Genomic DNA, 23,449 nt, shown 5'->3' with positions numbered 1-23,449 from the left:
AACTGTTGAAAAGTAGAAACAACCCAATATCTGTGAACAGATTCGTGGGGAAATAAAATGTAGTGTATTCATAGACTCATCGTCAGAAATTTAAAAAGAATGAGGCACCATTACATGCTACAACATAGACGAATCTTTTAGACATAATGCTAAGTAAACAAGCCAGTTCCCAAGGAGCACAGATTGTATACTATCATGTATATGGAATGTCAAATATAGAAGCAGAGAATGTACTAGTATTTGGGTTAGGGAGATGTAGCAGGGAGCAAGGGTTGTAGGGAAGATTCCCTTGTAGGGAAGATTGTGGGGGCACCTGGGTGGCTCAGTCAGGTGAGCGCCCGACTTCAACTCAGGTCACGATCTCACAGTTTGTGGGTTCAAGCCTTGTGATGGTCTTTGCACGGACAGCATGGATGGAGTCTGCTTTGGATCCTGTGTCCCTCTCTCTCTGCCCCTCCCCTGCTCATGCTCTGTCTCAAAAATAAATAAACATAAAATAAAAAATCTAGATTGTGATGATTGCACTCTTTTGTCACACACACACACATATCAATGGAATTGCACACTTCCCAAAGGAAGATTTTACACATGAATTATATCTCGTCGAAAACCATTATAAAAAGAATCAAATGAATAAGTGACTGGACTTTGCATTTGCAAAGACAAATCTAACATTTAGAGCTGGATCACCAGATTGGGGCACTGGCTCTTCTGTGTGCAGCAGGCAGAGCAGAGCCTGGATAGCCGATTGTCCTCGTTCATGAGAACAAAGGTGCTAACTGTCGGGAAGCAGAGATCAATGAAGGCAGCGCCATTTCATCAGCCACCAGTAAGGATGGACTAAAGGCATCACATAAACTGAAAAGAGAAAAGAGAGGATGAAAACAGACACGAGGAGTCTACAGATGGCTCTGGCCTCGGCAGAGGATCTGGGAAAGACGCTGGTTCTGTGAACGTGGTGGACTGGCTGCTCGTGTCTATACAAGATGAGAACCATGGATCCACGAGCCGTGAGATCACGACCTGAGCCGAAGTCGGACGCTTAACCACCTGAGCCACCCAGGCGCCCCTCCATGTCACTTTAATAACGTGCTCCAGGTGGTTCTAAGGTGAGGCTGGGATTGATCACGAGGGCTCCCAGGTGCACTTACGAGAGTTGAGTGCGGGCTTTGGTTTACGGGGAGGTAACAAGGGTCTGCTCTAGGTGAATTTGGAAGGAGCAGGTTGGAGCAGCTACCATCCCCATGCTGTTGCCAGAGTTGTGGGAGGGGAGGTCATGTGAACACAGGAAAGGAGAGAGTCGTGTGCTGATCTCCATGTGGGAGCTTATTAACCCTGGTTCTTACCTGCAACAAAGGTCGGGAGAAGGTCACCTTTTGTTTTTTGTCGTTGTTGTTGCTGTTGTTTACATAAATTTCACCTCCAACATGAGCTCGAACTCATGACCCCTGAGATGCAGACTCGTATGCCCCACCGACTGAGCCAGCCAGACACTTTTTTGCAGTTCATGGTCCCTCTGCCTGTGATGTAGTGGCAGCAGGTGAAGGGGCTGGGCTGGCACATTTAAGGCATAGTCTCAAGATGCACACATCGCTCCTTCATATAATCTCACTTAAAGAAGAAACCCAGAGAAGGAAGAGAAGGCAACAGGCAAGTTCTCAGGTAAATGTTGAGTCCTGGGTCAGGTGGTGTCCTTGTCTTCTTCTGAAATACCATGGATTTTTTTTTTTTTTACATTTATTTTTGAGAGAGAGAGAAAGAGAGAGAATGGGGGAGGGGCAGAGAGAGAGAGGGAGAGAGAGAGAGAGAGAGTGAGAGGGAAAGAATCCCAAGCAGGATCTGAACCCTTAGCACAGCCCGATGCAGGACTCAATCTCATGAACCACGAGATCATGACGTGAGCTGAATCAAGAGTTAGCCACTTAACCGACTGAGCCACCCAGGTGCCCCTGAAGTATTGTGGCTTTAGAACATGGAAATGTTTATTTCTCTGCCTCTGATGGTCCTGTCTGACAGGCTTATTTTCAGCTTCTATTTTTCCTGTTTTTCTCATGAGGGTCAGGGTTTGGTCTTTAGACCCTTCTCCCTGTGTCCCAGAGCTTTCTCTCAACCCTCTGCAGCCTGGCTGCTTTTATGCCTTGAGCAATTCCCACCGTGAAGGAATGACCTTTAGCTGTTGGAAATGTTCACTTGGTGACAGAGCGACCTGTTGATACCCAGGATTAGGGATGAGCTTGGGTCCTGGGATATCCCTGTGGAAGAACATTTAATGTATAGGTTTCATCCAGAGGTACCATCGGCTCTGTATGGACCAGGATGAGGAAATGCACAAATAAATAGGATGGCATTCGTGGTCTAAAATCATTCAGAATTTTCTGAAAAAGAGAACCTTGTTGTGTAGATTGCTAAGGAAACAGTTTAAATACACTGGAGATTATGGGACTTGGAAGCTATAGATGGCTCGAAATTTGCATAAAACTGATGCTTTCTCCTGATTAGATTCTGATGATAATTTGATTTTTAAAATTTATATTTTAAGTTTTTTTTTGATTTATTTTTGAGAGAGAGAAAGAGTGTGAGCGGGGGAAGGGCAGAGAGAGAATCCCAAGCAGGCTCCATGGTTAGCATGTAACCCGACATGGGGCTCCATCCCGAGACCCCGGGATCACGACGTGAGCCGAAATCAAGAGTCGGATTTTCAACCGACTGAGCCACCCAAGCGCCCCTAAACGTTGTTGATTAAAAACAGTAAATTAGGGGCGCCTGGGTGGCTCAGTCGGTTAAGCGTCCGACTTCAGCTCAGGTCATGATCTTGCGGTCCGTGAGTTCGAGCCCCGCGTCGGGCTCTGGGCTGATGGCTCGGAGCCTGGAGCCTGCTTCCGATTCTGTGTCTCCCTCTCTCTCTGCCCCTCCCCTGTTCATGCTCTGCCTCTCTCTGTCCCAAAAATAAAAATAAACGTTAAAAAAATTAAAAAAAAAAACCCAAAACAGTAAATTATAGGGGCACCTGGGTGGCTTAGTCGGTTGAGCCTCTTGACTTCGGCTCAGGTCATGATCTCTTGGCTCGTGGGCTCAAGCTCTGCATCGGGCTCTGTGCTGACAGCTCAGAGCCTGGAGCCTGCTTGGGATTCTGTGTCTCCCTTTCTCTGCCCTCCCCCACTCACACTCTGCCTGTCTCACTCTCTCTCAAAAATAAAATAAGCATTAAAAAAAATTTTTTTAAAGTCAACAACTTTTAGTATAATTCACATATTTCATAGAAACAAGAATGTAGCAAACAGCTCAGGGTAATATGCAAAAAGTGTTTTAAAGCTCCTGCTTTGCACACGTTACTCTCTCTACATCCGGAGCAGGCTCTCTCCTCCGCATCAGGTTCGCTTGTCTGATGCCTCCTCGCACACCTGGCTCTTCCTGCAGGGGGCGCATTCATACCTTGCATTCGCAGGGGCTGGTGCAGGAGCCACCGGTGGAGCATGAGAACTTGGGGTCCGTTTGGAACCAAGGTGACGATAGAGGTCCAAAGCCGGTGACAAAGGCAGACGCTGATACGGGCTGGAGGCATGGTGTATAATTGACTGGTTTTTTTTTCCCCCTCCAACAATACCACAGCAGTGACATGACCAGGGTGCATCAGGGACCTGACATCAGCTTGTTCCATTACAACCAACTTTACCTTCTTGGTTCAGTTCTCTGGCAGAGCCCTCCATTCTGAAGCCAATACAGTTTTAAGGTTAGTAAAGTTTTTTCTTTGTCGTTAATATGGATCTGGAGTGACTTACTGAGAGTTCTGCATAAAGCGTCATATTTCATCTGCAAAGACCCCTCCCTTCTTTGTCTTTGCTTACAGTTTGCTTTGGGAAATGAAGGCTCTCGCCTTTATTTACTTGGAGATACTCATTTTTCGCGGGTGAAGGTTCTAAATTGTTCAGGCATTGGTCCTGCAAATTTCCATTCATTCCACAATCATGTCACAGACATACTCTTATTGCTTTGTAACACTCATATCAATATATGTTCAAGTGTCTCAAAATTCTAAAATACAACTCCTAAATGATCAACAAATTTTGTTTCTTTTTAAAAGAATTTTTTTTGACATTTATTCATTTTTGAGAGAGAGAGCGAGAGAAATGGAGTGAGAGCTGAGGAGGGACAGGGAGGGAAGGTGACACCGAATCTGAAAACAGGCTCGAGGCTCTGAACTGTCAGCACAGAGCCCGATGCAGGGCTTGAACTCACGAGCCGTGAGCTTATGACCTGAGCTGAAGTTGGACACTTAACCAACTTAGCCACCCAGGTGCCCCAACAGAACAAATTTTCAGTTTAACACGCAACTCATAAACAATAGCTTTTATTTTAGTCTGTGTGCATGTCTCTGTGGTGTGTTCAAAAGACACAAAAAGCATCATCCACAAATAGATGTATACTTTTATACCAGTGAAAATATATTTATTTTTCATTTAAAAAATGTTTTATTTTTTTTAAGTTTATTTTTGAGAGAGAGATAGATCAAGCAGGTGAGGGGCAGAGAGAGAGAGAGAGAGAGAAACAGAGTACGAAGCAGGCTTCAGGCTCCGAGCTGTCAGCACAGAGCCTGACGCGGGGCTCGAACTCATGAACTGTGAGATCATGACCTGAGCTGAAGTCGAATGTTCAACTGACTGAGCCACCCAGGCGCCCCAAAAATGTTTATTTTTGAGAGAGAAAGAGCGTGTGCATGCACACAAGTGGGGGAGTAGCAGAGAGAGAGAGACAGAGAGAGAGAGGGAGGGAGGGAGACACAGAATCTGAAGCAGACTCCGGGCTCTGAGCTGTCAGTGCAGAGCCCAACACAAGGCTCAAACCCACAAACCATGAGATCATGATATGAGCCAAAGCTGGACACTTAACTGACTGAGCCACCCAAGTGCCTCCTGAAAAAAATATATATTTTTATATTTTTAAAATGTTTATTCATTTTTAAAAAAATTTTTTAACGTTTATTTATTTTTGAGACAGAGAGAGACAGAGCTTGAACAGGGGAGGGGCAGAGAGAGAGGGAGACACAGAATCTGAAACAGGCTCCAGGCTCTGAGCTGTCAGCACAGAGCCCGACGTGGGGCTCGAACTCACGGACCGTGAGATCATGACCTGAGCCGAAGTCGGACGCTTTACCGACTGAGCCACCCAGGCGCCCCTAAAATGTTTATTCATTTTTTGAGAGAGAGACACACAGAGAGCAAGTGGGGGAGGGGCAGAGAGAAAGAGGGAGAGAGGGAGACACAGAATCTGAAGCAGGTTCCAGGCTCTGAGCTGTCAGCACAGAACCTGATGTGGGGCTTGAACCCATGAACTGTGAAATCATGAGCTGAGCTGGAGTCTCGCACTAAACCTTCTGAGCCACCCAGGTGCCCCTAACTCTTGAAAAATCTCTTAAGAAAAGACCGAAAAAATGAAGTTAGAAATATCTTAGAACCCACAGAGTAAACGGAGAATGTTGGGATTCAGTTGACACTCTGGATGTGCTTCCCGCCCCCAGTTCCTACACAGGATCCAATGGCTTTGAAGGCAAGCATCAGTCACTGAGGACTGGCAGCAAGGCCACCAGGGATCTGGCAGTCGGAGTGATCTTGTCACAGGCTGTGGTCGGAATCCTGGGGAACCTGTCTCTTCTTCACCCTTACCTCCTCCTTTCTTTCACTGGGGGCGAAGTGTGCAGATTTGATTCCCAGGCACCTGACTGTAGCCAACGCCTTGGTCATTCTCTCTAAAGGAGTCCCCCACATGATGGCAGATTTTGGGGGGAGGCAGTGCGCCAATGATTTAAAAAAAATTTTTTTTAACGTTTATTTATTTTTGAGACAGAGCATGAACGGGGGAGGGTCAGAGAGAGAGGGAGACACAGAGTCTGAAACAGGCTCCAGGCTCTGAGCGGTCAGCACAGAGCCCAACGCGGGGTTCAAACTCACAGACCGTGAGATCATGACCTGAGCCGAAGTCAGACACTTAACCGACCAAGCCACCCAGACGCCCCTCATTTTATTTTTTTTTTAACATTTATTCATTTTTGAGGGACAGAGAGAGACAGAGTGTGAGTGGGGGAGGGGCAGAAAGAGAGGGAGTCACAGAATCTGAGGCAGGCTCCAGGCTCTGAGCGGTCAGCACAGAGCCCGACGTGGGGCTCAAACTCACGGACCAGGAGATAATGACCTGAGCCGAAGTCGGACGCTTAACCGACTGAGCCACCCAGGCACCCCATGTGCCGATGATTTTAGATGTGTCCTTCTCTTCTATGTTCAGAGAGTGGCCAGGGGTGTGTCCATTGAGATCACCTGCCTGTTGAGTATCTTCCAGGCCATCACCATCAGTCCCCAGAACTCTAGGTGGGCAGCGCTTAAAGGGAAAGTTGCAAAGTACATCGGCCCCTCCACCGCCCTCTGCTGGATGCAGGATGTGCTGATAAACACCATTTTCCCGCTTTATGAGACTGCCCAGTGGATCAGCACAAACATAACGTGAAAAAGGAATTATGGATACTGTTGTGGGGTCTTTCACGATAATATCAGAGTCCCTCTGTTTGTGGTGTGGCTATCGCTCACTGATGTTTTCTCTCTGGGGCTCATGCTCTGGGCCAGGGGCTACATGGTCTCCATCCTGCACAGGCACAAGCAGAGTCTGATCCATTCATGCAACCAGTGTCTCTCCCAGAATCTCTGCTGGTTCCAGAGCCACCCAGAGCATCCTCGTTCTGGTGAACACCTTTGTGTTTTGTCATAGACTCTCCTCCATTTGTCAAGTTTGTGTGGCTTGTTTCAATAACCCAGCCAGGGGCGCCTGTGTGGCTCAGTCGGTTAAGCGTCCGACTTCAGCTCAGGTCGTGATCTCGCGGTCCGTGGGTTCAAGTCCCGCATCGGGCTCTGTGCTGACAGCTCAGAGCCTGGAGCCTGTTTCGGATTCTGTGTCTCCCTCTCTCTCTGACCCTTCCCCGTTCATGCTCTGTCTCTCTCTGTCTCAAAAATAAATAAACATTAAAAAAAATTAAAATAAATAACCCAGCCAGTTGCTGGTGGCCATGTCAGCTCTCTTTGCTGTATGTTTTCCTATTCTCAGCCCCTTTATGCTGATGAACTGTGACCCCAGTGTGTCCAGGCCCAGCTTTGCCTGGATAAGGAATAAAAAAATTCCCTCATCTTATCGGAAACATGTATTTTTCTTGTTGTTATTGTTTTTCCCTCTGCCTTTGTGCCATCAGTGCAGAGCCAGATGGGGCTCAGTCCCACAAACTGTGCGATCATGACCTGAGCTGATATCAAGAGTCAGCTGCCTAGAGGTGCCTGGGCAGCTCAGTTGGTTAAGCTTCCAACTTCAGCTCAGGTCATGATCTCATGGTTCATGGGTTTTAGCCCCGGGTCGGGCTCTGTGCTGACAGCTCAGAACTTGGAGCCTGGAGCCTGCTTCAGATTCTGTGTCTCTCTCTCAAAAATAAACATTAAAAAAAAAAGTCACATGCCAAACCAATGGAGTCATCCAGGCATCCCTACTTTATTTATTTATTTATTTATTTATTTATTTATTTATTTATTTATTCATTCATTCATTCATTCATTCATTTTAGCTTTATTTATTTATTTTTAGTAATCTCTGCCCCCAACATGGGGCTCGAACTCACTGAGCCAGCCAGGTGCCCCAACATTTTACCTTAGATTGGTAGTATTTCATAAAAAAATTTCTTTTTAATGTGTGTTTATTTTTTTTCCAATATATGAAATTTATTGTCAAATTGGTTTCCATACAACACCCAGTGCTCATCCCAAAAGGTGCCCTCCTCAATACCCATCACCCACCCTCCCCTCCCTCCCACCCCCCATCAACCCTCAGTTTGTTCTCAGTTTTTAAGAGTCTCTTATGCTTTGGCTCTCTCCCAATCTAACCTCTTTTTTTTTTTTTCCTTTCCCCGCCATGGGTTTCTGTTAAGTTTCTCAGGACCCACATAAGAGTGAAAACATATGGTATCTGTCTTTCTCTGTATGGCTTATTTCACTTAGCATCACACTCTCCAGTTCCATCCACGTTGCTACAAAGGGCCATATTTCATTCTTTCTCATTGCCACGTAGGACTCCATTGTGTATATAAACCACAATTTCTTTATCCATTCATCAGTTGATGGACATAATGTGTGTTTATTTTTGAGAGAGGGAGACAGACTGTGAGTGGGGGAGGGGTAGAGAGAGAGGGAGACACAGAATCCGAAGCAGGCTCCAGGCTCTGAGCTGTCAGCACAGAGCCAGATGTGGGGCTTGAACTCCCAAACCGTGAGATCATGACCTGAGCCGAAGTCAGATGCTTAACCGACTGAGCCACCCAGGCACCCCTAAAACCTTTTCTTTCTTTTTTTTTTTAAAGTCATTTTTTTTTTTAATTTTTTAACGTTTATTTATTTTTGAGACAGAGAGAGACAGAGCATGAACGGGGGAGGGTCAGAGAGAGAGGGAGACACAGAATCGGAAGCAGGCTCCAGGCTCTGAGCCATCAGCCCAGATCCCGACGCGGCGCTCGAACTCACGGACCGCGAGATCGTGACCTGAGCCAAAGTCGGATGCTTAACCGACTGAGCCACCCAGGCGCCCCTAAAACCTTTTCTTTATGTATAAAGATTCATTCCATAAGTCAACACCAGTTAAGAATGAAACTTTAGAGGGGTGTCTGGTTGGCTCAGCGTCTGTGACGCTTAATCTTGGGGTTATGAATTGGGGGTAGAGATTTCTTAAAAAAAATAAAATCTTAAAGAATAAGGCTTTAGAGATTCTAATAAAATTTATATGCAGTACAGATAGCAATATCATACGAAAGGAATCTGCCCCATTACCAAATTTGGGTTTAATGAATGCAAAATTGGCTCAATGTTAGGATGTTTGCAGAAAGACTCATATGCTTTTACACCAGGATGAGAGTGCTGTGTCTATATTATAGTAATTGAACACTAATATCACCGAATTAAACAATTTATGCCATGCCATCAAGTATGGGTCACGAAAGCTTAATAAATAATAAAATGTATAGAAATAAAATCGTACCTATTTTCTGATCACATACTTTTCAAACCTCAGTTAAGTGAAAATATTAGAAATGAGATTTGTGAAACTTGTGCATGGTATTAAAGTCAAAGAGGAATGTGCATTGAGTTTGGGATATCACAATATTTTTCAACCAGAGAAAATATCACAGGACACATTTGAGCCTAACCACCACTGTCTGAAACACAAATCCTAAATTACCTTTCTTTAAATGCTGTTTTCCGGGGCGCCTGGGTGGCTCAGTCGGTTAAGCGTCCGACTTCGGCTCAGGGCATGATCTCGCGGTCCATGAGTTCGAGCCCCGCATCAGGCTCTGTGCTGACAGCTCAGAGCCTGGAGCCTGTTTCAGATTCTGTGTCTCCCTCTCTCTGACCCTCCCCTATTCATGCTCTGTCTCTCCCTGTCTCAAAAATAAATAAAAACGAAAAAAGTATATATTAAAAAAATTAAAAAAAATAAATGCTGTTTTCCTAACCTCAAGAGGGAAAACCGTCCTCACCATTATCATCGGAAATGGATGTTTTCAGTGGGGCAGGATTAATTCCCTTGAGTTGTGTCATAACCCAAGTTAGAGAAATATATTTCTGTTCCAGCAACGGCTGTTCAGACATACTTTTTCTGCCAGGGATTGGGTGATTCCTATGGACCCATCTTACTTTTTGTTACAAGCATGGCACCTTGTGCATTATAGATGCACCTCTAATAAACCTAAAATTTTAGTCTTGGATTTCTATAAGGTATATGGAACAGAAGATGGTTTAAGAACTATAATACTTAAAAACCTTAAAAATCAAATTCCAGGGGCGCCTGGGTGGCTCAGTCGGTTGAGCGACCGACTTCGGCTCAGGTCATGATCTCACAGTCTGTGGGTTCGAGCCCCACGTCGGGCTCTGTGCTGACAGCTCAGAGCCTGGAGCCTGTTTCAGATTCTGTGTCTCCCTCTTGCTCTGACCCTCACCTGTTCATGCTCTCTCTCTGTCTCAAAAATAAATAAACGTTTGGGGCGCCTGGGTGGCGCAGTCGGTTAAGCGTCCGACTTCAGCCAGGTCACGATCTCGCGGTCCGGGAGTTCGAGCCCCGCGTCAGGCTCTGGGCTGATGGCTCAGAGCCTGGAGCCTGTTTCCGATTCTGTGTCTCCCTCTATCTCTGCCCCTCCCCCGTTCATGCTCTGTCTCTCTCTGTCCCAAAAATAAATAAACGTTGAAAAAAAAAATTAAAAAAATAATAAATAAATAAATAAACGTTAAAAAAATTTTTTTAAAAATCAAATTCCATAATCACTTGGCTTAAACACGAGCAAACACCGTGAGTAAGGATTGTATTAGGTTATGTTAAGAATCATCAAGGATTGGGGCACCTGGCTGGCTCAGTCAGTAAAACATGTGACTCTTGATCTCAGGGTTATGAGTTCAAGCCCCACATTGGGTGCGGAACCTACTTAAAAAAAAGAAAAGAAAAAGAATCGTCAGGGGTTGGTGTAGGTCTAGTGCTGTCAGTTTTCTTTAGCGGCTCAGCCCACGCCTTAGGAATTTCCCTCATCCTCATATAGCTTTGGTACTGGAGCAGGCTCCACCCCAGAAGTATTCCTTTTCTGATATGATCACTTACACAGGCTCCTGAAACACCTCCTTTCGTTAGGGACTCTGCTCTTCAGCCTGAAAGAGAAAACCCTTACTTGAATACTTTCTGCTGCCAGGCTTGGACTGAGTGTGAAGGTTGCAACAGCCTTTGCTTGTGTGTTTGTGTGGAGGGGGGCAGGGGGTTAGGGGGGCAGCCATACTGTAAGCTATGGGTTTGTGGTCCCGTGTCCTCACCTCCCCTGAGACCCACAATTACCATTTCACATGTACTGGCAGTGACAGTGCAGACTTGGAGACCTAGGAATGTTTCTGAAAAAAAGTTTTTCCTAGTTGCCAATTACCAGAAACAATTACAACCTTCTGGTTCATATCTCTGAAGAGTCCTTTGGAGCGTGTGTGAACAGTACTTTCTTTTTAATTTAATTTAATTTAATTTAATTTAATTTAATTTAATTTAATTTAATTTAATTTTTTATTGTTTTAATTTACATCCAAGTTAGTTAGCATATTGTGCAACAGTGATTTCAGGAGAAGATTCCTTAATGCCCCTTACCTATTTAGCCCATCCCCCCTCCCACAACCCCTCCAGTAACCCTCTGTTTGTTCTCCATACTTAAGAGTCTCTTATGTTTTGTCTCCCTCCCTGTTTTTATATTATTTTTGCCTCCCGTCCCTTGTGTTCATCTGTTCTGCATCCTAAAGTCCTCATATGACTGAAGTCATATGATATTTGTCTTTCTCTGACTGACTAATTTTGCTTAGCATAATACTGTCTAGTTCCACCCACATAGTTGCAAATGCAAGGTTTCATTCTTTGTGATTGCTGAGTAACACTCCATTGCATATACATACCACATCTTCTTTATCCATTCATCCATCGATGGACATTTGGGCTCTTTCCATACTTTGGCTATTGTGGATTGTGCTGTAGGGGTGCATGTGCCCCTTCAAAACAGTATTACTGTATCCCTTGGATAAATACCTAGTAGTGCAATTGCTGAGTCATAGGGCAGTGCTATTTTTAATTTTTTGAGGAACCTCCATACTGTTTTCCAGAGTGGCTGCACCAGCTTCCATTCCCACCAACAGTGCAAAAGAGATCTTTTTTCTTGGTATCCTTGCCAATATCTCTTGTGTGCTGAGTTGTTAACGTTAGCCATTCTGACAGGTATGAGGTGGTATCTCAATGTGGTTTTGACTTGTATTTCCCTGATGATGAGTGATGTTGAGCATTTTTTCATGTGTCGGTTGGCCATCTGGATGTCTTCTTTGGAGAAGTGTCTATTCATGTCTTTTGCCCATTTCTTCACTGGATTATTTGTTTTTTGAGATTGATAAGTTCTTTATAGATTTTGGGTACTAACCCTTTATCTGATATGTCATTTGCAAATATCCTCTCCCATTCAGTTGGTTGCCTTTGTGAACAGTACTTTCTTTTCTGGGATCCCTGGAGGCAGACAGGGAAGAAGCAGGAAATGCTGTGGTCTGACAGATGAGGAATTGGAGGTGAAGCACCTGTGTCTTACTGGATCTTCCGCTTCCCGGAGAAGATTTTCTGCCTAAAAACAGGTTTCTTATTAATTTTCAGACCACTGGGGTGCACCGCCTTCAAGTTATGAGCAGAAATATGGAACCTTAGGGGCACCCGGGTGGCTCAGTCGGTTAACCATCTGACTTTGGCTCAGGTCATGATTTCACCTTTCATGAGTTTGAGCCTTGAGTCAGGCTCTGTGCTGACAGTGTGGAGCCTATAGCCTGCTTTGGATTCTGTGTCTCCTTCTGTCTCAGCCCCTCCCCTGCTCACGATATGTCTCTCTCTCTCTCTCTCTCTCTCTCAAAAATAAATAAACATAAAAAAAAAGAAATATGGAATCCGACAAAATACCTGATAAGGATATTCAGTGGAATACAAGTAAAAGAAAGAACATGAAGCCGCTAATGTGCATTAGGAATTATTGGACATGTTTGACCTACTCAATGCCGATTAAGTTGAAAGTTAGATGACATGGAATTTTGTAGTAAAGAGTAATTGAGGAATATTGACTCCAGTAATGATAGGAAGCCTAAGTAGAAGATGTATACACAGAAGAAAGAGATATCTTTGTAAATAAACAGATAAAAGCACCTTCATTGCATGGTTTGATGGGTGGATTCTACCATTTTTAAAAGAAGAGATAATTAAATTATCCTTTTTTAGTTCAAGAGCTTTGAAGAATTGCCAGAGTCTTCTACACTTATGTTTGCTCATTTTCTGTAACAAGTATTCATTACTTTAGTGATTAGTGAAGAAGTATAAAATATGCATATCAACCAATCATTGGTGTTTCCAACTAACCATTCTAAAGATATATATCTAAAGTCTTGGAATGTATCCCCCGTGGAATGGGCGGGGGGGGGGGGGGGGGAACTGCTGTGTTCCTAAGCCCTGGAATGTACCACAGTGAGAAGGCAGCACAGACCTTAGTGTGAAAAGGGAAAAGAGAATAGTACCTGGATGTTACTTAAGCTTATTGAGGTAGTCATTTACCTATGCACATAGAAATCATTACATTGTACACCTTAAACTTATACAATACCATAGGTCAATTATGTCTCAATAAAACTGGGGAAAAACTAAAAATATAAATACAACCTCCTCCTTTTCCCTGTCTCCTCCCATATTAGCTTCTCCTGACCTGTTGCATTCACATGCCCAGGGGATAGCATAACCTTGCTTGGCCCCTGACTCAAGTAAGTGTTAAACTCATTAGCCTCTATTTACATAGAAAAAATAATTATAAAGCACCTAAACTCAAACTCAGCTGATAGGGTTTGGACAGGGTCCACGGTGAGGGAAGGAAGAGAACTGAACAAATGGAAGTTTGTGAGTTGTGGCTAATTCAGCATCCTGCTGTTTCTCCATCAGTCAGTAGCTGGAATCCACCTGTTGTATGTTTGGGCTTCCGGGTCCCATTAGTGTCAGAGTGAATCATGCCAATCTGGATGAAGTGCAGGTAGAAAAGTATTAGGGAGGCACGATAGGTCTTATCATGAGTGTCTCTACCCTTCTATGTCCAAACTTTCCACTGTGTGCATAGTACTGTGTTTGTTCGTCGACAAGTCAGAAGGGTGGTCTCCATAGCCCTACCTGGGTTGTTACCACCTCTCTATCAGTAAGGGTGGTTGAAATTCATAGTCCTTTCTCCAGTTGAGGTTTCCTGGAAATGTGTGGTTATAGTTTCAATGCTCAGTTCTTCCACTGGTGAAGAGAATTTGGTGATTTTGTCGTCTGGGGCCAGTTGGCGAAGGCGCCACCTGGAAGTGCCTTGGGGTTTTAGGTTCATAGCTACTTGGACATAATTACTGGTTGTACTGATCCTGAAGGTCAGTTCTTTTCTTCCTATGGGGCTCTTGTCAGACTGAATCCTTTCCCATCCAGGGCTTGAGACCCCCAGACCCCTCCAGCTTTGAGTTGGGTCAATGCAAGCTCTTTGAAAGGCCCCAGAAGCCTTGCTTGTCATGTAGAAATTGTATATACAGAGGGAAAATACACTGGTGCATGCACATCTCAGGTCTAAAGGAAAAATTGGGAGCTATCTTTGGTGGAAATTTTATGTCTTCTTGTGAGGGAATAGTTTCTACTTACATAAATGGGTTAGAAAAAAGCTTACAGAGGAAAGCCACCACCATGGGGCAAAAATGCCTGAGGTTAGCTAGTGAGATAGTGTAATGGGATCATGAGTAACTTGTATCACCTGCAGGAAATTACTGTCCATCTGGTGCCAATACACTAATGTACCTTGATTGCAAACTCCATTTGCCTTGCTTCTTACACACACAAGTTAAAGATTACTTTCTGATTGTTTTCTCCACGTTCATGTGTGTAGGATCTTGTTTTCTTCACGTTCATCATGTGGGTAATATCTTGTGAGCTCAATAAATATGGAGACAAAACCACTATTCCTGGCTCTTGTCTCTTCCTGGACACTAGCCTCTCTCATATTTAATCCTGCATCCTCTGCCTTGCTGGACAAGAGAGAACTCCAGACTCCCTGTCTGCAATACCTTCTCAAGTGTCTGAAGCAAATTTCCTTCTTCTGTGAGGCCTTTGGTTCACCGAGCATTCCTGACTGCATGGCCAAGGGTTTAGTGTCAGCTTGGGAAAAGTGACACCTAATGGTGTTCCCTAGGGTGCTGTGGCTGCCCAGCCTCAGTGCCAGCCACGCAGAACCCAAAGCGGGCATGGTGGCTCCACCCAAAGATGGGTCGTCAGAATTCAGGGTTTGGGGTTGTTGCCTATGTTCTAGCTCTTGATCTTCCATGTTGAAAACTGTAGATCTTCTGATTACGGTGGTGGGGCTGGGACCTGGGAACACATCTCAGCTGCTGCTCCCTTGGAAACCCGTGTTAAGGGCTTGTTGTCATAAGGGACTGATCACTGAGCACTGATTGATCATGCGATCGATGATGGAGCTCAGCTCTGTGCTGATGCAGAGGCCATCACTGCGTGCCAGACCTGTGGTTCTGGGAGAAAGTTGACTTGTTTGTCTCACGGCTGGGGAGGCTCCCAACCCTTCCAGGCAGAATGACTCCAGGCCATCATGCCTCACACTGCTAATGCCTCCAGCATGTCAGTTAGCCAACTCCAGCCACATCATTGTGACCCTGCAAGCCGTGTCACTGTTTACCCTTTCTGGATCATTTGCACTCCCACCATGTTATGCGTTTTATCACCAAATCTAAAAATGGGTCAACTGTCTAATTCTACCTCTATTATGTCCTCCTCCTGGCCCACACAACTTGGCTTGGCCATTTGGTGATTGAATGTAGCCATCTTCAAGAGCAGATGTTCTCTTCTTGACTGTTTCCAGGATAGGGATGGAAGGGGTAAAAGTTATAGGACAACACAGAGTTCTAAGGTTTGCCAGCCTAGAGGGATGGCATATTTTAGGTGCTCTCAGCCCATGCACTCTGATTGACATGGGATCCACTGGTAGGACCCAGCCTTAAAAACAACACTTGTTGGGGCACCTGGGTGGCTCAGTTGGTTGAGCATCCGACTTCACTCAGGTCATGATCTCACAGTTCGTGAGTTCAAGCCCCATGTCAGGCTCTGTGCTGACAGCTCAGAGCCTGGAGCCTGCTTTGGGTTCTGTTTCTCTCTCTCTCTCTCTCTCTCTTTGCCCCTCACCTGCTTGCTCTCTCTCTCTCTCTCTCAAAAATAAACAAATATTTAAAAAAGTAAAAAAAAAAAACCCAAACACTTGTTAAGTACATATGCTGTGTACATCCGTGGGATTCTTCTTCTTATGTGGAAACCATTCATTGACATCCCTCACCCCTGAGCATAGGCTGACATGAACCTTAGGGGTGGTCATAAGAGACTTGCCAGTATTTAAGGAAACAACATACTGGCCCTGGAAGGTATTCAAATCAGCCTCAACTCACCGATCATGGTTATTATGAGTGAAGAAATAGTTCTAGACTTCTTCCTTGCAGGCCAGAGTAGTGTGTACCTGGATTAATAACCCTGGCCAAGTGAACTGTATTAATCAAGGTTTTAAAAATTATTATTATTTTCTGTGCTTTATGATTCTTTGGCATCTTGGAGGCTTTCCTAATTCTAGAGAGACTGTCCCGCTCTGTGCTAGTTAACGCCTAGAGATAGCTAACCACTGCCTCACATTGTGACACTCGTCTGTGTAAACCCACCGGCCATTCCAGAGCCCATAGCCCTAACCAACTCTCACATACCAAGCCAATATTTACCCTTGCCCTAAATCACCCCTGGGCTGGGTACTGAATGACTGGGGACCACACCTACTGTCCAGAGTCCACTGAAATTATTCAAACCAGCCAATCTTAAGTGGTTTGATTTCCCTCTCTTCTTTCTTCCCACAGAAAGCGCACTAAATGCTCTGGGCAGTGCTTTCCCTTTGCTTCTTCAGATTCCTACTGACCCTGCCTGGTACTTCCCTGTGGGTCTTGTGTGGTGTGAAATGTTCCTTTTCCCCAGGAGCTGTAAGTAGTAAACTCTTTTTTCAAAGGCATTCATTTCCATTTCTGTCATCTTACCATACTTGACTAGAAGAAATCCCTGATAGAACTTCAATATAAAGGTCAATGCAAACACTTAATGAGAAAACCACCTGGCTCCCCAAAGCATGTCCTGATGGCTTATGAAATTTTTCAGGTGGTTGAATCTGGGACTTTGAGTGTATTGCTGAGGTCAGGCTTCCCTGATCTGACTGCATGGGGCCCTGATGATAGTAACTTTAATCAAATGATTAATGAATTTGGTATCAGCCTATTCTCTGTGATTTGCCACTGTCCAATGGCGGGGTATACTCATGGGAAAATTTACCAGAAGTCAACTATACAGAAATAAGGAGATGTGGCGTACCAGGTTGCCTCAGTCGATAGAGTATATGACTCTTGATCTTGGGGTTGTGGGTTTGAGCCCCATGTTGGGTGTAAAGATTACTTAAAAATAAAAATAAATCTTAAAAAAATAATGATGCTTTGAAAGAAGGAGCTGATACTCATGGGATTTTCAAGTTTCTGTGTGTCTTGTGGACAGAGTTGTTGATAGATTTTATTCCTATTTTCCCAAAGGAGTCTATATAGAAAACAGCCTTAGAAAATAGATGGTTTCTCCTTTTGGGGCATAGAACAGATTTATTTGTCATGCAGGAAAATGAAGGTAATGTTTCCAGGCAAAAGCTGGATTGGTTTGAAGTTGGGGGCCAAAGGGAACCAAGGCACATATCAAGCTTATGTTACCTGTGGTACTGTGAATAATAAAGCCCTTGTCTCTGATCTAGGAGTCTTGTGTCTTCTACCCACATCCATGAAACCTTTGAAGACTAACTTTTTCACCTGCCATTTGGCTAAAATTTTGGACTCTTTCTAGTTTCTGAAAGTGATCGTATGGTGTTTGTATTCACAAATTTCCACACACCCCCCCCCAACAGATTGTGTTATGCTAAGAGAAGCTTCCCTCAGTCTCCAAATCAGGATTGAGTTTGGGTGTGTAGGTCGGGTATGATTTGGGAGAAGCAAATTGATCACTGTAAAAATGGTAATGAATTAAAACATTGGGTCTGGGAGAGCAGAGTGGTCAGCATGGTTGCATAGGTGGAAAAGGAAGAGCTGAGAGTTCTCATTGGCTTGGCAGTGCAGAAGCAACTTTGGAAGGAAGAAAAAATCACCGTAAGAGTGTATGAAATCATTTTCTACGGAGTATGCTGATGTTTCCCTTTGTGCCATCTTACAGTGCATAAAGTTCAAGGGCTCACTGAGGCTTTTTAAAAAAGCCTTTTATTTTTGTGAGATAATTAGAGGGGAGACTGAATTCTGTACCTGGGTTCACAGGTTTTTCAGGGAAAACTAAATGAAGGATGGTGGAGATCCTGCCAATCCATGGGAACTGGCAAAAATTCCTGGAAAAACTTCAGACTTTCATGACCTCGGATCTGGTGTGGTCAGACCTGAGGTTTCTAAAGGCTGAAGGGTTATGCAGGTGATGTTTGGGTTATCTGAGGATTAACATCAGTGGAATAACTAGAAAGTTATTCCAAAGTGTAGGTAAGACATGGCAGGAGGAAGGGGATGGGACGTAGGGAGTCCTGGAGAAGGGTGGGGCAATTGTGCTGGGCCAGGATGGTGGCAGTATCTGTATGAGCAGATGGAAGGGCAGGGGCTGTGGGATCATTTTCTCTTTTGGTCCCCTACCTCACCCATAAGAATCCTTTGGGTCTGCTCTGTTGCTCTGTGATGCAGGCATGGAATTAGATCAGCGGTATCCAGCTGTCCAAGGCCACAGTGTGCTTCAGATGATGGAGGACTCTTTGTTTCCTTTCCAAAGAGACCTAGTACCTCATGGCTGAGTTTAAGCTGGATTCCATGCTTTCATGCATCACTGATTCCATTTTCTACTTCTTGTGTAAACTGAGCCTCCTACTGTCTTACCACCACCTAGAGAGGAAGCTATATTTATCAATATTTGGGTAAATCAGAGACCTAAGTCAGGCAAGGGAACCCCAGACCCATGACCCAGCATAAGGTACCTCTTGCACTTTGCTCTTCCCACTTTACTAAATCGATTACATGGTCACAGAGTGTTGGGGGAGGTCATGGAAAAGATGTGACCACTGGTTGACATGAGAGCTGGCAGGCCCTCAGTGACCAGAGGCTTCTAACCCCTTCCCTTGTCCTTGGAATGTATGTTCAACCCGCTGTACTAGGAACCATTTTCAAGGATGCAGCCTTGAGGAGGCAATGTGTCGTTGAGACCATCTGGATGGTGTATGTGACTGAATCCTATTAAGGTCTCTGTCCAAGCTTGAAAGATTCTGGTGGGTAGGGGCAGAGGCCTACTCACTTTATGGTGCACAAGACAAACCCTGTATGCAAATTTTCACTTGCTTATTATATCTGCCACCTACCAAACTGGAGTGGCCTGCCTTTTTCTTCCATCCATCCTTGCCCTCTGTGCACAGGGTCTGGTTTCAGATGCCACCCAGGAAGCTCTTGAGGTTTCAAACCAACACAAAGAGATTCCTTGAGATGAGGGCTCTTGGGAAAGATTAGAACATCATACTTTTAGATAGGATGGGTGGAAAGAGCAGGGGTCCCAGGGAGGATGAAAGCTTCTGTCCAAACCTACCAATCTATCTCCAAGAGGTAGATATCTCCAGGAAAATTCATTGTATTTGAGTGGATCTGGAGGGATTCTTAAGGGAGAACAGAATCCCTGTAGGAGATGAGTGTACCCATGACTGGTGTTCATCAGTCGCCTTCTGATGTCAGATTTTCAAGGCTCAGCCTCTGTGGTAGGGCTGGTGTGAAGAGTCATGTAGAGCCTGTGAAAGCCTCTGATCACACGTGAGATAGAACCTGTGGCCTCAGGAAGAAGTGTCCTATCTCAAGAGACATTGTGCTTCCGGGAGTATGAGATTGTGTGCCTTTCCTCAGCAGAAGACCATTGACTGATCATTTGAGGAGCATGTGCATATAGGTTTCTTTGAGTCTATCAAAGAAGTAAGCAGGGTGCCTGGGTAGCTCAGTCAGTTGGTTGAGCGTCCAACTCTTGATTTCAGCTCAGGTCATGATCTCAGGGTTTGTGGGATCAAGCCCTGCGTCACTTGGGATTCTCTTTCTCTCCCTCTCTCTGCCCCTCCCCCTCTCAAAATAAATAAACTTAAAAAACTTAAAAAAAAAGAACACTTAAAAAAAAAAAGAAGGAATCAGAGAAAACATTTTTTATCCACTTCCAAAGCAAGAATCGAGGGGAATAACACAGTGACAGTACAGGAGTAGAGAGGTCTGGGGGCATGCCCACTCTCAGAAACACTAAAATCCTGGCAAAACTTGTCATAATTTACCTTATAAAAAACTTCTTTTTTCTTTTGCTGTGTTAGGTTTATCTGTCATTGGGCCTTTGTCTTGCTACAGGATGTGAAGAATAAATCAAATTTTATTTTTCTTTGTGATAAGAAACATCAAGTTCTGAGGCAAAAAAAATATTAATGATGCCAACTACAATGTAGTTTTGTTGTTTCTTGGCTCTTATTATGCATGTTGTTATATTTCTGAATATTTGTCTGTTAGTCTATTCATGATCAACAGAATCTTATAGGGCTAGCTACCCTCTTTATTTATTTATTTATTTGTTTGTTTGTTTGTTTGTTTGCTTAATTTTAGAGAGTGCGAGTGGAGGAGGGGCAGAAGGAGACTCTTAAGTAGGCTCCATGCTCTGTGCAGAGCCCAACTCAGGGCTCGATCCCATAACCCTGAGATCATGACCCAAGCCAAAATCAAGAATCGGACACTCAACCAACTGAGTCACCCAGGTGCCCCTCTTTTTTTTTTTTTTTTTTAGAGTTCTCTTGGCTATCCTTATTTGTATTTTCATCCATAAGAGTTTTGCAGTAACATGCCTAGTTCTAAGAACTAACTGATGGTATCTGTACTGAGGTAAAATTACATTTTTAATCAGCTTAAGGACAACTGATGATTTTTATAACATTGAGTTTTTCTACCCAAGAGCATGATGTAATTTTTCTATTTGCTTATGTCTACATGCATCTATTTCAGGAATTTTCTATGGTTTTTGTCACATATACTAAAAGTATTTTGTTAGATTTACTCCTAGCTTAATTTGTATTTATTTATTATTATTTTTAAAAACATATTGAGTACTTAAACACTATATATATATATAATATATAATAATATATATAATAATATATATATATTTTAGAGAGAGAGAGTGCACATGAATGGGGTAGGGGCAGAGAGAGAGAGAGGGAGAGAGAGAATCCCAAGCAGGCTCCACACTGTCAGCACAGAGCCTGATGTGGGGCTCGAATTCATGAACCACAAGATCATGACCTGAGCCAAAGTCAGACACTTAACCAACTGAGCCACCCAAGCACCCCTATTTATTTATTTTTAAGTAAGCTCTACACCCAGGGTGAGATCAAGAGTCTCACACTCTACTGACTGAACCAGCCATGTGCCTCTATTCCTAGTTTATTTTATTGTGTTATTTTATTCTTTTTATTTTTTTTTTATTTTTTTTTATTTTAACGTTTATTATTTTTGGGACAGAGAGAGACAGAGCATGAACGGGGGAGGGGCAGAGAGAGAGGGAGACACAGAATCGGAAACAGGCTCCAGGCTCCGAGCCATCAGCCCAGAGCCTGACGCGGGGCTCGAACTCACGGAGCGCGAGATCGTGACCTGGCTGAAGTCGGACGCTCAACCGACTGCGCCACCCAGGCGCCCCTGTTATTTTATTCTTTAAATAACTGTAATTCCCATCTCAATTGTAACTTGTAAATTATTATTTTTTGTACATTTGTAGATACCTGTTTTTTTGTATGTCAATAATATATTAGTTTACCAAATTATTTTTTTGCTGTCAATTCCTTTTGTGTTTCCAAATATACAATTATATCTTTTGCTAACAGACTTTTATATCTTCGTTTCAGTTCTTTTAAAAAAATTTTTTTTTAATGTTTATTTATTTTTGAGAGAGGGAGACCTAGCACCAGCAGGGGAGGGGCAGAGAGAGAGGGAGACACAGAAGTGCAGATCCTGAGGTGGGGTTTGAACTCGCAAACAGTGAGATAATGACCTGAGCAGAAGTGGGTCGCTTAACCGACTGAGCCACCTAGGCGCCCCTCTTTGTTTCAGTTCTTATGCCACTTTAACATGTCCTTGGCTAACCCTTCAATGCAGTATCAACGGACTATAAAGTAATTGTGTATGTTTTAGTCTTATTCCTGACCTTAGTGGGAATCTTCCTAATTCATTTTCATGAGAACAATGAACGTTTAGTTTTGTCAAGTTAGCAAAGATCCATCAATTCCTAATTTTGAGTGTTTTAATTTAGCACTTGTTGAATTCTGCCAAGGGATGCTTTTGTGTCTATAAATACACAAAATGTGTATAGATGTGTATACATTTATGTGTATAGATTTATAGATGTGTCCTATCTATAAATACAAGGAATTTTATTAGTAGATTGTCTCATATTTAATCGTTCCTGAATTCAGGACATAAAATGCACTTAATCACAGTTGTGGTTTGAATTGTGTCCCCAGGAATATTTCAAGTTCAATCCCCATCAACCTGTGAATGTGACCTTATTTAGAAATAGGGTCTTTGCAGATGAAATCAAGGTAAGATGAGGTCATACTGAATTCAGATAGACAGAGGTCCAATGACTGGTGTCTCGTAAGAAGGCTAAGTAAAGGCACAGAGGGAAGAAGGTCATGTGATAACATATACAAAGATTAGAGTTGTGGAGCTGTCGGCCAAGGAACTCCAAGGTTTTCTGGCAGCCAACAGAAGCTAGAAAGAGGCAAGAAAGTATTCCCCCTTAGAGCCTTCAGATAAAGCATGGTCCAAACAAAACAAAACAAAACAAAACAAAACAAAACAAAACAAAACAAAACAAAACAAGGCGTGGTCCACTGGCCACTTAAGCTTTGAACCTCTGGACTCCAGATCAAATTTCTGTTGTTTTATGCCACCAAATTTTGTGGAAATTTGTTATAGAAGTCCTAGGAAACCATATATTATCTTTATATTATATTAGTAGTAGTATGTTTGCTATATTTTACTTGTTTCTATGTAGTCCTATGTAGAATCTTTTTGTGGTACTGTATTGCTACAAACTTTGTGACGTATTAGTATCGGTATTCTATTTGATTTATAAAATTCGTTTGGAAAATTTAATTCCTCTGCAATGGTCTTAAATAAATAGCAACATCTTGATATTTAAATGTGTTGTAGAACTTTCTGTTAAACAACCTATCCTTTTTTTGTTGTTGTTGTTGTTGTTGTTTGTTTGTTTGTGAGAAACTGCTTTATAAACTCTCATTCCTCTATGGATATTTTATTATTTAGAAGTTCTATCTCTAGGGAGCCTTGGTGGCTCAGTTGGTTACGAATCCTACTTCAGCTCAGGTCATGATCTCGTGATCAGTGATTTCGAGCCTCTGTGCTGATAGCTCAGAGCCTGGAGCCTGCTTAGTGTTCTGTGTTTCCCCCTCTCTCTTTCTCTGCCTCTCCCCTACTTGTGCTCTCTCCCTCTCTCTCAAAAACAAATAAATAAACATTAAAAAAAAGTTCTAGCTCTACTTAAAAATGGCAAAGCATATTTTCCCAGAAAATTATTTCATTTAGTTAATTTGTATTGAATTGGCCAAATGAAGCAAATGTTTTTGGTTTTGTTTTAATGTTTATTTATATTATTTCTGAGAGGGGGTGGGGGGCAGAGAGAGAGAAGGAGAGAGAGAATCTCAAGCAGGCTCCACAGTGTCAGC

General features: G+C 43.4%; 1 pseudogene; it reads left to right on the top strand.

Moving 5' to 3' along the window:
* The first annotated feature begins 2,638 nt into the window (after positions 1–2,638).
* Positions 2,639–15,662, top strand: LOC112850905 (vomeronasal type-1 receptor 4-like; annotated as a pseudogene).
* Positions 15,663–23,449: the final 7,787 nt, after the last annotated feature.

The sequence above is a fragment of the Puma concolor genome, chromosome E2 (genome assembly GCF_028749965.1).
Source record: "Puma concolor isolate L17-30 chromosome E2, mPumCon1.1.hap2, whole genome shotgun sequence".
NCBI lineage: Eukaryota > Metazoa > Chordata > Mammalia > Carnivora > Felidae > Puma > Puma concolor.
The sequence above is the reverse complement of the archived record's forward strand: the minus strand, read 5'-3'. Positions and strand labels throughout refer to the sequence as shown.